Source organism: Corvus hawaiiensis, chromosome 2 (assembly GCF_020740725.1).
Source record: "Corvus hawaiiensis isolate bCorHaw1 chromosome 2, bCorHaw1.pri.cur, whole genome shotgun sequence".
NCBI classification, from domain to species: Eukaryota; Metazoa; Chordata; class Aves; order Passeriformes; family Corvidae; genus Corvus; species Corvus hawaiiensis.
The window spans coordinates 82,175,702-82,191,376 of record NC_063214.1 but is presented as its reverse complement, the minus strand read 5'-3'; the positions used below and the strand labels follow the sequence as shown (position 1 = coordinate 82,191,376).

Genomic DNA, 15,675 nt, shown 5'->3' with positions numbered 1-15,675 from the left:
TGTTCACGGTCTTAAATTTCAGATACTTTTTAACAAAGAAACAATAACAATAACCCTTCAGGAGACAGCAGGCACAAAGAATTTCATATTGAAATTCTAAGGTTTGGCTGGAAATTGGAAGCAGCAGAAAACAGGCTCTCTACCCTTAGACAGGGTTAACCATAAGCATCACTAGCTTCACACTTCACAGCACAAGTTCACCAACCAGCAATGTCTTGATCAGTACTACTTTAACTCATATTCTCATGGTGTTCCTGTTTGTTCAGAAAATTAACTGATGTTAAGAAATAATGTTTAGCCACTTCTTTCAGCCTGGACTTACTAGTGATTTTACCTGGTTCTGGTGATGTGGGACGAAACATAACCATCTCCAGATACCTCAGGACATCTGAAAACACAGATTAATCAATGTGCCCCACTCTACAGATGCATCTTCAGACTACTGACAAGAATTTTGTTCCTTCAAAAAGCTGCTGCTTCTTCAGCAGTTGACCTATTTGCAAAGGAAACTTGCTTTGCATTTCACTATGTTCACAGACAAAACCCAGTGGAAAGATTCCCTGCCTAAGTTTGACACATAGGTTTGCTTCTGTAACCAGATTAAGTTACGTGTCTTGAACATTCACAATGGAAATACAGATATTTGAAGACTGACAATGACTGAACCCTCACCCTTTGCAGAGATTGAAGAGGCACGGACTCTGCTGGGCAAGCAAAGCCAGTTTATTGTACAAGTTACCAGCATTTTATAGTTTGGTACTTCTGGGCAAATCCATAGGCTCAAACCCTTTGTTTCGTCTCTGCTTCTTGTTCTTGCCTTGAGTTTTTATCTGTCCCATGGCTTTCGTGGCACCAAGGCTAGAAGGTCTGAACAACTATCAGCTTTCGTCACTCTCTGGCTCCTATCAACCCTTATTCCAGGAAAAGGCATTCAAATCCCAAAAAGTCATACCTCTTGTTTGCAGCTCCACAGTGGACTCCACTTTCAAATCATTTAGGACACAGACGTATGTTTAGGAGACACTGGCAGGTGTCTTAGTCCAAAAGATGGTGGAACTTGACTTCTGTTTTTCAACTAAACCTCATTCTAACACTCTTAAATGTCCTTTTTTCCCCCCATTGTTTGTGCTTTAAATAGCATTCAAGGCCTCCAAAAAGAAGAGAAGCTGCACACCAAAGGACAGCCGCAACCCCACGAGCGCACTCCACTGTTGCTTTAAATTCCAGCTACTTGCCACTTCCTTGACTCCCCTGTGAAGTTCTCTCTTGAGCTCCCTGAAACTCCCTGCTGAGGAAAGCAAGGCTGCAGCTTAATCCCAGGCTACAGCTAGATCCGTTCTGATCTGCCTCATCGGACGCAGAATAACACAGCAGCATAAAGCCCCCTGCCTCACACGTGCCAGCCAACTCAACAGAGACATGGCCACCTGCTCATGTCCCACTCCCGATGGAGTAAGGAGGAGAGCAGGTAGGACAGGGCACCCCCTGCAGCAGGTCTGGCTCCTCTTTGCAAGCTCCTTTAGCTACAGTGCTGTATGCCCCAGGACATGTTCCCTGTCCCTGGAAAGCAAGGCTGGCTCTCAGGCATCATACGCTAATTTAAGCCTCATTGTACAAGATCCCCCACTAGCCAATACAAAAAGGATCCTACTTCAAAAGATGCTAACATGAATTAAATAAAAAACAAAGTAATTTTACAGACAAATGATGCGACGGTCAGCATGCTTGTTAATCACATTTGAATAAACTACATCTTAAAGAAAGAACATGCACGAGATTTTCCTGGGGTGGATAGGCTTTTCTCATCCCATCAGCTTTCCAAACTGAGAAACAGGACCAGAAGTGATGCAACACTACAGAGGTATCATTCATGACTAAGTGCTATGCCAGATTTGTATTCTTCTCCTTAAATCAATTTCTAATATTCATCATTTTTATACGTACTCTTATACTAGGTATCTAGTAAGACTGGACAATGCACAGTAGAGGTTAGTAGTGTCTGCATAGTTATGTAAAAAGCATTAAAACCAGAATCAAGCTTTTAGCTCTTCTCCAAACTATTGTGAAGTCACAAAAAATAAAATTCCCTAAATTCAAGGAACAAGAAAAAACAGGACAGGTTTCCATGAAACATCATCCATTCTTTGATGGCAAATATGAATGGGAAATCCTTCTGTCACCATAACATTTTTAAGAAAAGCCATTTAATTATAGTGGAGCACAATGAATGCATTTTCTTCTACAAATTTCAAATGAAAGTTATGAACATTTCTTTAATCACTTTCAGGGCTTTTTTTCCACTTTAGATGTTAAGCAGCTCCCACTTGGCATTGAGGAAACCAGTATTGCTCAAATGAGAAAGAAGCCACAACTGCCATATCGGGGAAGCAGCCCACTTGTTTGATCAGATGGCTGGTGGCCAAAAATACTAAAATTCTAATCCTGGGTCTTGTATTAATTCAACATGAACCGAGCTGAAGTCAAAAGTGTCAGGACTTACAAAAGCACCATTATTTATTTTATTTGCTCAACTTGGAGATTAACTATTGCAACATCTCTTTGCCTGTTATACAACCAGCAATGAACACTCGTGAACTGTAATTCAGATGAACACTTTACACAGAGACGATCCTAACCATTTTAGTTAAGCTGACTGAAGTCCAGGGACAGACTAGAAAACACCAGTCTGCTTTATTTAGACTGAGCATGACCTTCAGATCAGTTTTGCTAAATGAGCCATATTTGCCGTGTCACGATCACTAATGTGCCAGGTTCAGGCTTTTTAGTATGTCCCACACTATTTACAGTATGGCAATGAGCTTCTTGTTAAAACCTGCCGGTTCCCTTTGAAGCTGGCTTTACAATTTAATAACACTAATGTCCTCTGTCCCTGGGGAAGTAGGTGAGGAGGAAGGTGTACCACTGACTGTGAAACAACCGACACAGCCTGGGACCTTTTCAGCAACACACTGTACTACTTTGTTAATGGACCATGAAATATTTCTGCTGAACTTCAGGTCTGTGGATGACTACAGCCCACAAGACTCTTTTCTAATATCAAAGTGCTTCGAAGTCATGCTGGAAAACTAATGCTTATGATGCTTCAGTTATAATGAAATTGTAGAAAAGAGTTTTCTTCTTCTAGCAAACTGCTTTTGTTTTTATTCTACTCCTCCTCTCTTGGTTTGTACCTACTCACAGTCTCTAACTTGAACACTTTCTGTTTCTAAGTCCAAATTAACCTGATTTTATCCTCTAGGTGTATGAATTTCATACACAGAATTCTGTTCCCACCTTGACAAGAGGGCAAAAGCAATTTCTGTTTCTGTGCCTCGGCAAGCAGAGTTAATCATCCCCAGCAGCAATGACGTTACCACTTGGCCTCTTGTGGACACAAATGTTTTGATTTTGGCAGAGTGCAGCACGTAATAGCTATTAATCAAACCCAATTCCCCAGAAAAGGTACCCCAGTGCATCAGGAGCTTCCACTCACACCCAGCTGCAGACATGCATTGTATTTATGGTTTTTTAGGACTGTAAAATATTTATAGAAAAGTGTGCTTACGTACTGAGAAATTTTTATAGACTGACATGATCAAATGACTGTTCTCACCTGCCAAAGGACCGATAACATGCTGTTACACAGGAGCACAATCTAAAAGAGCTCAGGCTGTTGACAATTTTCTATTTTCTCTAGTCCAGTTTTGCACTAAGAAGGCAGAACTCTTGCCGGGGTATTTGTTTATGTGACAAACAGGACCCCTTTGCAATGAAAGACAAGGGTAAGTCTGAATAAACCAAGGACTCTATGTAAATTAATGACATGTTGAATTCACAAGCTGCGCATGTTTTAAGACTGCCAATAGCATTATTAATTACACACTCCAGCAAATTACCCAGCTCTAGGAAGCTGCATGGCACATCCAAAGCAAGCTCCTGAGGGCAGCAAGAGCACTGTCTAATGCTATTAACTCCAACTGCCTCTTAAGTGCTAAACCCATTCTGCTGAACAGACTTCCTACACAAAATTCAAGGAGCATCACTGTTCTGAGATAAAATACCTGCATTCCTGTGCCATTTTCTCCACCTTTTACCTGAGTGCAGGATAACAACACACACAAGGATGACCTTAGCAGATGAGCTGAAGAGTCCATCTTGCCCAAAATGGAGCCTACAACGATGGCTAATACTAGATGTCTTCAGAAGAGTGCAGAACCAGGGCACGCAGAGCGTGATAATTTCCATGAATTTTCTCCCAACAATCTGTAACTGATGTCTTTGTATTTAATAGGTCTCGCTGTATTTTTCTTCCATGGATTTCCTCAATCCCTTTTTAAATGCTGCTCTGTCAGAAATGTCCTTTATAATGTGCATGAAAAGTAGGATACCAAAAGGAAGCCTGACTGGTTCTCACAATTGTTGACAAAAGCATAGGCTCTCAGGAGAGGAACATGGCTATAGAAAGAAGCACTTCAGGACTTCTTTGGAGATTCACAAAAATGTGAAAACCACATTTGCAGCTGGGAGTAAGATGACTGATTACAAAACCCTTCAAGAGCATCTGTGTTGTTCTCTCAGTACCCCTGAATGTGTTAAACTAAAAGCTCCAGCAAAAGTGGAGCTTGGAGAAAAAGACTTTTAAAACCTACCACAAGAGTAAGAAACACCAAGACCTCTTCCTCTGCACCCCAAGCTGCATCCCCTAGGAACACTCCCAGAAGCAGGAATCTTTCTTAGCAATCCAAAGGAGAAGGAAGAAAACCTGAGAGTCTGCCTAGAGGAGCCTAAGCAAGGCCAGACCCAAAGCATTTCACAAGCATCTCAAACGTATTTTGGAAGAAGTGACTTATCACAATGGCAAAGTGCTTTCTGCAGGGAAAAGGAAAAACCTCAATAGTGTCTTTAGTACTCAGCGGCTGCCCAAGCAAGCCTTCATCAGAGTCCGTTTTACCACAAGGATGCAATCCCCTTTCACTCCATTAGCAACGCACATGTAACACACAACACCAGTTTTATTTACTTCCAAAACTACAGAAGTCCTCATGAAGCAGAACATATGCAAGTGCTTTACTGCTTAAATATCTCACAGGACATACTGCAAAGCCTGATCAGGCATCTATGCCAGAATACTTCATATCTTACAGCAGTTAAAAAGACGGAACAGCAACCTAACTTTAAAGTCACCTATAGAATAGCAGATAGTTAACAAGTACCTTCAAAGATTATTTATTTTCGTATTTTTTTAAATTGTGTTTTTATATTAGCATTCAGAGAGCAGCTGAAATCTCCCACTAAAAAGCTATTTTTTCAAAAATCCTTCCCAGCTAAGAGAAACCAGAAATGGGGGGTTTGGCATGGTCTTGAAGAAAAAAAGGCAGCATTTAACAGGTTATTGGTCTCTTTTGAAGGTAGGTTGCCTTTTTGTGTTGTAAACAGAGATGGCTTCCTGCCTGATTATCTTTGGTCCTCCAAGGTGAATAAAGAAAATATTTAATCACTTTCCATGTGGAGATGGCAGTAAGAAAACTTATTTTCAAAATTCATGCATTTGTCCACAAGAAAAAACAAACAACAAAAAACCCTACACAAACCCAACATTTAAAACTTTAAAGGCTACCTGTGTTGCATTTGACAATACACAATGAAAGCTCATTCTTTCTGGAATAAAATTAATTTGCATTTAGTGAACCACTATTCAGTTGTCAAATAGTTATCACAAGTTCAAGAAAGAGAATGCTTTTCCTCTAAAACTGTTTTTGCAAGTGGTGGCAGAGAAGCAAAGAAGAGCTTTTCTCATATGACTGGCAACTTCTGGTGAATGTCTGTTTTTGTGGAAATCTTGAATACTTCTATGTAATCCTGAGGCAAATAATGGAGTTAGAACTACAAGGAGTGCACAATAACTGTCTGCAGACATTGCCTACCAAGTAAACACTTTTTTTTTTCCTGAGCTCCAGGATGACGAATTTTGGGTTTGGTGTGCAGTACTGCCACTGACCTTCCTTTTTGCTTGAGCACCAATTAAGAAGCACTGACCCAATAAAAATGGGTCATATTGATCTGTTGTTTTGATTTGTGTAATGTCTCCCTCAGTCCAAAAACTCACCACCCATTGCCACTTGAAGAAAGTTACTTTTCAACTCAGTTTCATTTTAGAAAATAACTTTTTTTTTTTTTTTTTACTTTATAACTAACAGGAGATAAAGTACTTAAACACAAGCTACACAGAAATAAACATGGAAAGTTTATTGGACCACAGTAAGGACATTGGATGAGTTTATACTCATTTTTCTGCCATGTGTATAGTTAATTTGTCTATAACAATAAAAAGGGGATATAAACTACATTCAGATTTCTGTAAAGAAAAAAACCTCAAACCACAACAAAAAACTCCAGCCAGTATCTTTGAAAAGCAACTAAAATATATAGTCTTTGTTTTAATTTCTCTTAGCTTAAAAGTTGAAAAGGGAATGGATTCAGGCAGCCATACTGACAGGTTAGGAAATGTTAGTCTATGTCCCAGAGCCAGGCACGTCCCTACCTTAAATAAAAAATTTTTCTCAATATTCAAATTACAGTCTCTATTTTAACTCAGCTATTTATTGTGAAAAGAGAGCAGTAGGAATAAAAAGACTTTAAAACGTTGAAAAATCAAGAGCTTTCATCCTTTGACACAACAAATTACAATGTCTTACAGTGAAAACCGAACACATTTCCTCTAAATGGTTTGACACAGCCCTTTTCCAGACCTTTTTCTACTATCTCTGCTTGCCTGTAACTGCAGAGATTTCTTCGTCCTCCTGGGAATGGCAGAACAGGTAAGCACAGCCTGGCATTCACCAGCACTTCCAAAGCAGTGGAGACTCTTCTGACAACTGAGCACAAGCAACTGGCTTTTGGCAAGTGACCGTTTCCTGCTCACATTGCAGTGGAAAATTTGGACTGGTTAAAGTAAGTCTTGACATTTTTGTCCTTTTCAGAAGCTTAATTCATTTGTTGTAGTTCAAGTTTAGTGCCAGAAGGATATTTAAAGACACACTTTACAGTATGTATTGCCTTGCATAACTTCTGTGTTAAATCATAATTCAAGAGCTTCCTTTAACCATGCACGAATATCACCTCAATATACAACGCTATATTTGAAATACAATGTCAAAATTTCTGTGTTACAAAGTGAATAAATTGCAAAAAAAGAAAAAAATAAATTGGATGCAGTCAAGTAAGTAACATCATTAACAACATTCAGAGATAAAAAAAGCTATATAAACATAAGAAGTGGACTGCTGCTGTTACGCTTACACACATTTCTATTCCAAAAACAACTTTTAAAAAATGACTTAAATGTGTGTTTTGAATGTGCCTCATTTTAGTGCAATATTTCACTAAAGATTTATAAATGATAAGAGATTTTATAACTTCTAACCTTCCGCCTATCCACACTCTGGCCCCTGACACCTGGTAGGAATTCCTTCCATTTCATACAACATTTCCAGGATAAAACAGGTGAGACATAAAATCAAACCAGACCAGAAAATAAAACCCAAACCAAAATAAAAAAATAAATTAATGAACCACCTTGCTCTCAGTCAAAGTTATGCCCTCCAGTAATCCTCTCCAACTTTACGGGCTGCAAAGTTTACACTACCAATATTTGGCTTTGACAGAGATATCCACTTTATTACAATGCATAGATTCTAGAAATCCTGAAAACCTACTTGAATGGCTCTTCTCCACATTTATTCTTCTGCTCATCAACAGTAGCAACCATGGTACCACGTTATAGCAACTGAACAGGACTGTCCACTACAAAAAACCAACCAAACAAACAAAACCAAAACCAAACCACAACAAACAAACAACAAAAACAAAACAACAACAACAAAAAAAAAAAACCATCAAAAAAACCCCACATCACACAAACAAAAAATCCCCACAAAACCAAAAAAAAAACCCCAAACCAAACCAAACCCATCCCCCCCAAAAAAACCCCCAAAAAACATTGAAAAAGCCTCCAAACCCCCAAAAAATTATACCCTGAAAAGACAGAAAAGAGAGACAACAAAGATGCAGTGGTTTTCTAGCTCTATGCTTTCTTACAGAAAAAGATCACTCAATTTACATAATGGGGGCTGTAAATTTAATTATGGTTCTCTAAAGTTGAATGGAAATCCACAATTTAAGGTCCCATGTTTTTGCACCAGTTGAACAAAGTCCATCAGGAAAACAATTAAAGAATAATCCTGCATGATGTAACCTAAATTTCCTAACTGCAAAACTGGAGTCAATATAGCCACACTAATAAAACAAAATACTATTTTGAAATCAGAAAAGTAGAAACCCCTCCACCAATTTTAAAGTCCTATTTCAGGAAAATCATTTTTATCTTCCAGTGAAGCACTTCAAAGATTATAATCATCACATTTACCTTTCCCCTAAGTCAAAAGTATGCTGATGTTTTGGTGACTGGAGACACAGATGGGTGAGATACAGGTGGTTAACTTCACCAAAGCAGAATATTACTATCAGTCTGTTTTAATTTCATTTCTCTTGAAGAAAAAAAAAAACCCAACAACAAAAAAACCCCAAACCACCACCACCTCATCCTGATTCCTATTAGAAGAATCTTCAATTTTAGGGACCCACTACAGAACCCTACTGCAGCACAGCTCTCTTTCCCATTTCACTGGACGTCTGAAAACATCAAGTGCATTTCATAAAACCTTATCACCTACAAGTATGTTTACAAGCAACTGTCAGTTTTTATTAAGGAGTACAATTCTGACAATGGTAGGGAAGAGCTAGGAAATACAAATCCTAAAAGCTCAAAACTAAGAAAAATGAAAACAAATGAATCATCTCATCTTTGTAACCTGATGATTTTTGTGGAACCCAGTTATCATGATGACTTAGGCCTTATGGACGTTAAAAGAAATTTAATTTAAAAGAGCAGTTAAAGTGCTAAGCATTTGCAGACAGTATGAAGACTAAAGTCAGAGCAGAAGTTCGCAACAAACCTACAAGATTAAATATCATGTTTTACTTCTAATAATATACTGTAATTTTCATAATTAGGTCTGCGAAAAGAGTTTCCTTCTCTGCTTTGCAACAATACCCATAAACAATAAGAGAGTTTGCAGTTAACGTAAAATTTTTGCAAAGTCATACCTGAAGCCAACTGTGAAGAGTTACAAAAGGATCTCATGATAACGAGTTCACTGGGTGATAAGATGACATCAGTTTAACATAAAGATAGGCAAAATAATGCAGATGAGGAAAAAACCAGACAAATAATGAATAGTAAACACACAGCACTAGGTTCCAACAAGACACTGCTACAGAGGAAAGATCATGTGGACATTACAGGCAATTCAACAAAGACTTCTGCAAAATATTCAGCAGCTGATGGGAGTATAAAACAAGCAGAACATTTTGCACTATCAAAGGAAAACAAAAAAGAATTAAACTACTGTGTATAGTCATAGAGCATGTAACTCTGGAATGATGAAAGAGTAAAAGAACAGTAACAGCACCATCAGCACTGTGGAAAGGCTTACATGTACAAAGAGGCAACAGCAAGGCTTTTGACAACAGAAAGAATACGAAATTCATATAGACTGATGATGAGGACCACCAGATTTTGACTAGGAGGCAGAGAATGCTCAGTCATTTACCAGTGCCATGGAAAAGACAACTATTTTTGCACACAGCAAACAGCACAAGGGTGAAGTTAAATGGCAGGTGATGCGCTGAAGGTCAAAAATACCAACAAGTTTAAAAATAGCTTTTCACTTAAAAATCAGATTATTTAAATAGTCCTCAGAATCAACAATGGCTACTACAGTTGGGAAGGAAAGCCCTCCTCAAAAAGCTTCTCACCCCTGGTAGCTCAAGCCATGTGCCAGTCCAAGGCACTGGTGTCTTCAGCTTATCCTTCTGCCTTTTTCATTTTTGGATGACAGCTCCTTACAAGAGGCCTAGCTCTGCAACCAAGACTGGCTATAAATCCACAGGGACACAGTGATCCTCAAGCCCTACCGCAAGAAACTCAACACTTTCATCTCCTATTTCAAACAAATGGATTTCAGAGATGACAGACTCATCCCACCTAGCTTTTGAGCACTTAAATGAGTCACTGGTGATCAAAAAGCACTATCTCCTTTACCCTCCTTGTGCCAAAAGGGAGACAGGCACCTGGGGTCACCATGAAGCCACCAACCTAACTGGACAGACACACGCCTACAAGGACTGGCAGATGGACTGTGCCACTGGCTCTGCACTCCAGAGGAAAGATTTACCACCTTGAGAGAGCAAACAAACCCAAGCACAAACACATTTGCTCTCCAGCCCTACTCTCTCCCCTTTCAGTTGTGTCCTCCTCCTCAAGAAACCGTGGAAAGAACCTGGGACAGAACCAGAGTGAAGAACCAAGAGAGATGAGAGAGGGACTGCATCCCTCGTGCCCCACAGAAGTGTCCAACCACTTCCAGCTCTGCAGATGAGGTCCAGGTCCAGGATACAGATTCAGTTCCAGGTATTGCTCTCCAGCTCCTCCCACCAAGAGGGAAGTCGTGGCTTCTTACAACTTAGGACCTTTTGCACCAAGGATTAAGCTGAAGGCTTGTTCCCCGCTGGCGTTTCCACTTCAAAGAGCTGCTACTGTGGATACTAAAGCCTTTGAAAGTGGCCTCACTGCACAGTCCTGAGCATTAAATGAGCTCTTTAAAAAAAAAAAAAGGGGGGGGGGGGAAGTGGAAAGTGCACTGGCTTTATAAACACGTCAGTGGGACCACTTTTCAAGCCTTTCATGCCTTCTCCAATGTGACAGAGAATATCTTATGAGTTTTTAGCCACCACCCAAACTCCCTTAAAATTATGGCAATAAAGCAATCCATCCCCAAAGTGCTTCCGAGCATTAGCAGAGGGCAACTAAAATACACAAGGGAATTGTAAAAAAAATACACACGAAGCAAGAAAGTTTTTAAAGACAAGCACTAGACTCCAGGACAGCGGCGCGCCGTGCTGCCAGAGCATGTTCAGCATGCCAATAAGGACTGCAGCACTGCAATCCCCAGCACCAGCAGCCCACGCACCGACGTCCTCCTCTGCAAAAGCCTCCTGCCAGCTGGAGAAGGTGCCCCAGGCCACACCACTTTTTGGCTACAGAGTGAGGAGACGAAGGTGGGAAAGCTGGCGTTGTTCTTCTCATGGCAGAGAGAGGCTGCAGAGGGGATGCTGTGCCACAGGTGAATACAGCCATCAGAGAAATCCCTTATGTGTTATCACAGCCTTTTAAGTAAATAAGAGCGAGGCAGTGCTGAAGTCCTGAATCATTAACTGGGTGCAGAGGTATGGTCCTGCCAGCAGCAAGCCTGCCTGTCCGGCCAGGGGCACAGCCAGAGGGGTCTGCTGACAAACCAGTGCAGCTCTAGGCTTGAAATATGCATTTAGCTGCTGATAACAGCACTGCAGACAGTCTGAAAAGTGGAAGGAAATAGGCAAAAAAGATACAAATGGATTAAAACATGGCTTTGCTGTCCTACAAGACAGCCACTTTCCCCACCTCAACATTAGCAGGAGTGTCCCACAGAGAGCTGCCAAAGGAGACTGTGAAGGCACAAGCCTGACATGCTGAAACCCAGCATTGAAAGATCATCCTTCTGAGCAATGGAAAATAATGGAAATCTTGTCACTTGGAAATTGTAGGTTAGTTTTAGACTAAGTTCAAAACACTGCCCATGATACCCATAAAGTGCAAAAATCATGACAGATTCTGAAAACTAGGGGCTGGGGGACTGAGCCATTCAGCGTACCTGAAGCATATATAACAGAGCATTAGGGGAAGAAAAAAACAAAACGAGCACAAAATTCCTCAGAAACTCAAGTTAAAAAGTATTCAGTCTGGACAGGAGAGAACACTAGAGGGTAAATAAACCAAAACCACTAGAGGGTTAATAAACCAGGCCTCTGTGAAGTGATCATACACAAAAAACATACTGAGAAGTTGCCTTCAGAATTCCCACCAAAAAAAAAAGAAAAAGGCATTTCTAACCAAATCCTAGCTTTCTCCTTCCATAAAACTGCCATGGGAAAACATTTCTGCATTTTTCCTTACTTGTACTCTCTGATTCTGCCGACTGTCAGAGGTGCTATACTCCCTGCAGGAGAGAAGATTTTACAGCTCATGAACCTCCAGACTGACCTTGTCTCTATTTATGAGTTCAGCAATGCATGATACCCAGATTGTCCCAAAATGTTTATCATCCACTCAGAAACTGATGAAAAAAATCATTGATCTAAAATGAAAAAATTAATAGAGTCTGATATGAACCATCTGCTCCTATTTCTTAATCCACTTCTTTATGCAACAACTGTATCACTTAATCCCTCCCACTGTCTTTATTAGCTATTGTTTTTGTAGTACAAAAATCACGAAGATGGAAAATTATATTTTTATGAGTGTGTGTGTATATTATGTATGTCTGTATGTATTTGTGGACATATATCTAGGGACGAAAAAGGAGGGAGAAAAAAAGAAAGAAATAAAAGAAAATACTAAGAAGAGTGTGAACCTCTGTGTTTATCAATTTGTTTACAGCTGAGCTCTTCTAACTGGCAAAGGTTCAGGTATCACAAGCCCACCGGGTCCTTTGCCAGACTTACGACACCAGGAATCCGACAAGTCTTCTGCAGAAGCAGCAAACTGCACACTGGCAGTTCTCAACAGCTTTAGTATTCATCAGTAGCACAAAGAGTCCCCTACATAATTAGTATTTCTTTGTGTTAGTTATAAGGATTTTGCATACAATCCCCTGTTAGGTATGCTCTTCAATCTTCACAGCCCCAGACTTTTCCTTTTTTAGCATGCCCGAAATACTGAACTAAGAACTTGACATCGCCAGCATTATCGGAGAGAGAGCTCGGCGTTTTAACGGCCCTGTTACAAAAGAATAATAAAAAATTGTGGCGATTAGGAAGTTGGCAGATTCTAGAAAGGGGCTGCATAACTTCTCTCTCCTCATGCACCCTCTACTCCAAACAGAGCCAGAAAGTTTGGTTTTAAAATAAGGCTTTTTAAAAAGAAGACTCTGTATATCAATAATCAACAACTGTCACTGCATTTGCTAATAATGTATAAGGAGATTAGTTTAATTAGTCAAACAGTTAATACTGCTATTATTTGAACTAGTTTTCAGCACTGACACTCTTGAAATGAGTTTTATTTTCCTCAGGCTATAATTTCAGCCTGTTTACAGACCAGTTACATAGCACTGGTGCACATTAGTTAACCATAATACATTGTATTACACATTTCAAATTAGCTTCACCATCAAAGGTTTTAAAAAGAAAATACAGACTATCAAATTTTAAAACAAGTGATTTAGCTCGCTTTTGCTAAACTTTTGTAATGGCCATATTCATAAAAAGAGGGAAAAAATAATCTGACTTAAAAAAAAGTGTTTCTTCCCCAGAAGAGAAAAAACAATCCTTGAAGTCAGAAATTTCTAGTAACATTAGGAAGCACGGTATCACTAATAGCTATCATGTAAAATTTAAGTATTAGCAATGTGTTAAAACTTTATGTAAAATAATTAATAAGTAATTTCAATTAAACACTAAGTCTTTTTCTCATCTCTTAATATTATAAAAACTGAATATTTCACAGAGCTTTTACAAATAAACCTAGTACGGATTATTTCTGACATACTTCTGAGCAACAGAGAAGAAGATTCATTCACAGCAGTGGTGATACCCAAGTGCCTGAAATCCCACGCAACATTAAGAGGCATTTTTCTTGCTCAGAAAAAAAAAAAAAAATTAAAAATGATAGCACATAATTATCTCACATTTCTGTAAAATGTACACTTACAAATGAAGAAGTTGATTCGCCTTTAAAAATGCTCTATTGTCAAGCACTGTACTTCAGGACCTCTAACTCATTAGAAAATTCTACCTTCAGAAAATAAAGAGAGTAATTCTAAACAAAGTAATTATTCCTTGAAAACAGACGGACTGCACACTGTAAGGTTACCACACTAATAGCTCTGATGAAATACACAGAGCAATTAAGCAGAAAAGATACTACTAAATGAAAAGCGGCACCAGAATCTGGTCCAAAATACTTTTAGTACCAACTGTTTACATAATAAATGTAAATACAGAATATTTAGTATCACCTCTACTCTCCAAGATGAAGGTTCATTTACCTAAGCATATAAAGTAGTAGCATATATGCACCTTGACCAGGAAATAATTTTTTTAAATCCTTTTGTCATTTGATTGTCTGTCAGTAGTTTGACACAAACTACTTGACTAAGGGATGAATGCAAATTTTCACTTTGGTAGTCAGGCATAACAAGGATAACTCTATATATTGTGATCTTCAAGGTATGGAAGCCAGACACTGAAATTACCTGAAAGTAAGAGACTGTCTCTAAACAGGAGACTGAAAAGTTTTTTCTGAAAGCCGTGCAGGAAAATAGCTTTACTTGCAAAAACTAAATACTCGTCTCATATTTTATAGCTTGAAAAAGCTTACTTTACTTGCTTCTAATTGTCAGTCTTTGCCTCACATGCTTAACACAGTCTCCACACAAACAACATATTTAAGCATCAGTAGTGATACAGAGTTAAACATACATATCCATACCCTATGGATTTGTAATAATAACACTCTACATGTGTTTCATTTGTTAGCAGAGCTTGAAATTCTCAGAAGAGACAAGGTTGATTTTATGTAGAAGACTGTAGCATTCAAAAATAACCTGCTCATGACCTGAGTATGTGTCAACAACCCAGCCACAGGTCTCCAGCAAGTACTTGGCCAGGGAGCAGGGAAGTCATATCAACCTCCTCTGAGCAGTCAGCTGTGAGGAACTGGGAGGTGACATCAAGAGTTCTGAGTACATGTCCTGTACTTCTCCTTGAAAAATGGGAGGGGCGATGGACAGTTGGTCTAGCAGGGCCTACTTGCTGCAATACTACTAAAACTAGTGTAGCTCATTCCTAGGATAAGGAAATCTTGAAACTTTCCCCCAAAAATTACATCACTAAAAAGGTTTTCTTAGGCAGCAAAAGGTTCTTCTACCTGATTTCTCTTTAAGAAATTGATCTTCCTCAGTACATACACTTATTTTTTCTATCAACATCCTATCTGAATATAAGTATCTATATGCAGTGAACATAGCTACTACAGGATAGATAAGAAGACAACATATTCTTGCTGTCTCACTAAATGCTAATCTTAGGGGAAAAAATTTAAAAAACCCAACTATATTATATACTGTACATATAAATGATGCTGCTATAACACAAATGAAGTCAGCATGTTAAATCAGGTCATCCATGAGTGACATCCTGAAAAGTACTGAGCATCATCAATGCATATGGCAGTCTGAGAAAGCTGAAGAGGCTTCAGCATATCACAGGATGAGGAAATGTTCTCAGAGCCCTCCTGCAACATGATGGTAAAGTTTGCTTCCTATCTAACAAATAATAGTAACAACTAAAAACTACTCTATTCTTCCAGAGTTTTACAGACTTCTGCCTAAATATCTCTTCCTTCTCTCTAGAGCATTTAACATAAATATTCTCCATTCCTTCCTGAGGCTCCTCCTCTGGAAGAAAGTTGATGTGCCTTAGTACAGTGAAATCATTGCTCTAAAAGCCAGCCTGCTC

The 15,675-nt window shown here is 39.1% G+C and overlaps 1 protein-coding gene across 10 annotated transcripts in view; it reads right to left on the bottom strand.

Annotated features, from left to right (window-relative positions):
* MBNL2 (muscleblind like splicing regulator 2) overlaps positions 1–15,675 on the bottom strand; it is a 107,132-nt gene that overhangs the window by 73,941 nt on the left and 17,516 nt on the right. The gene's annotated exons all lie outside the window — the stretch shown is intronic.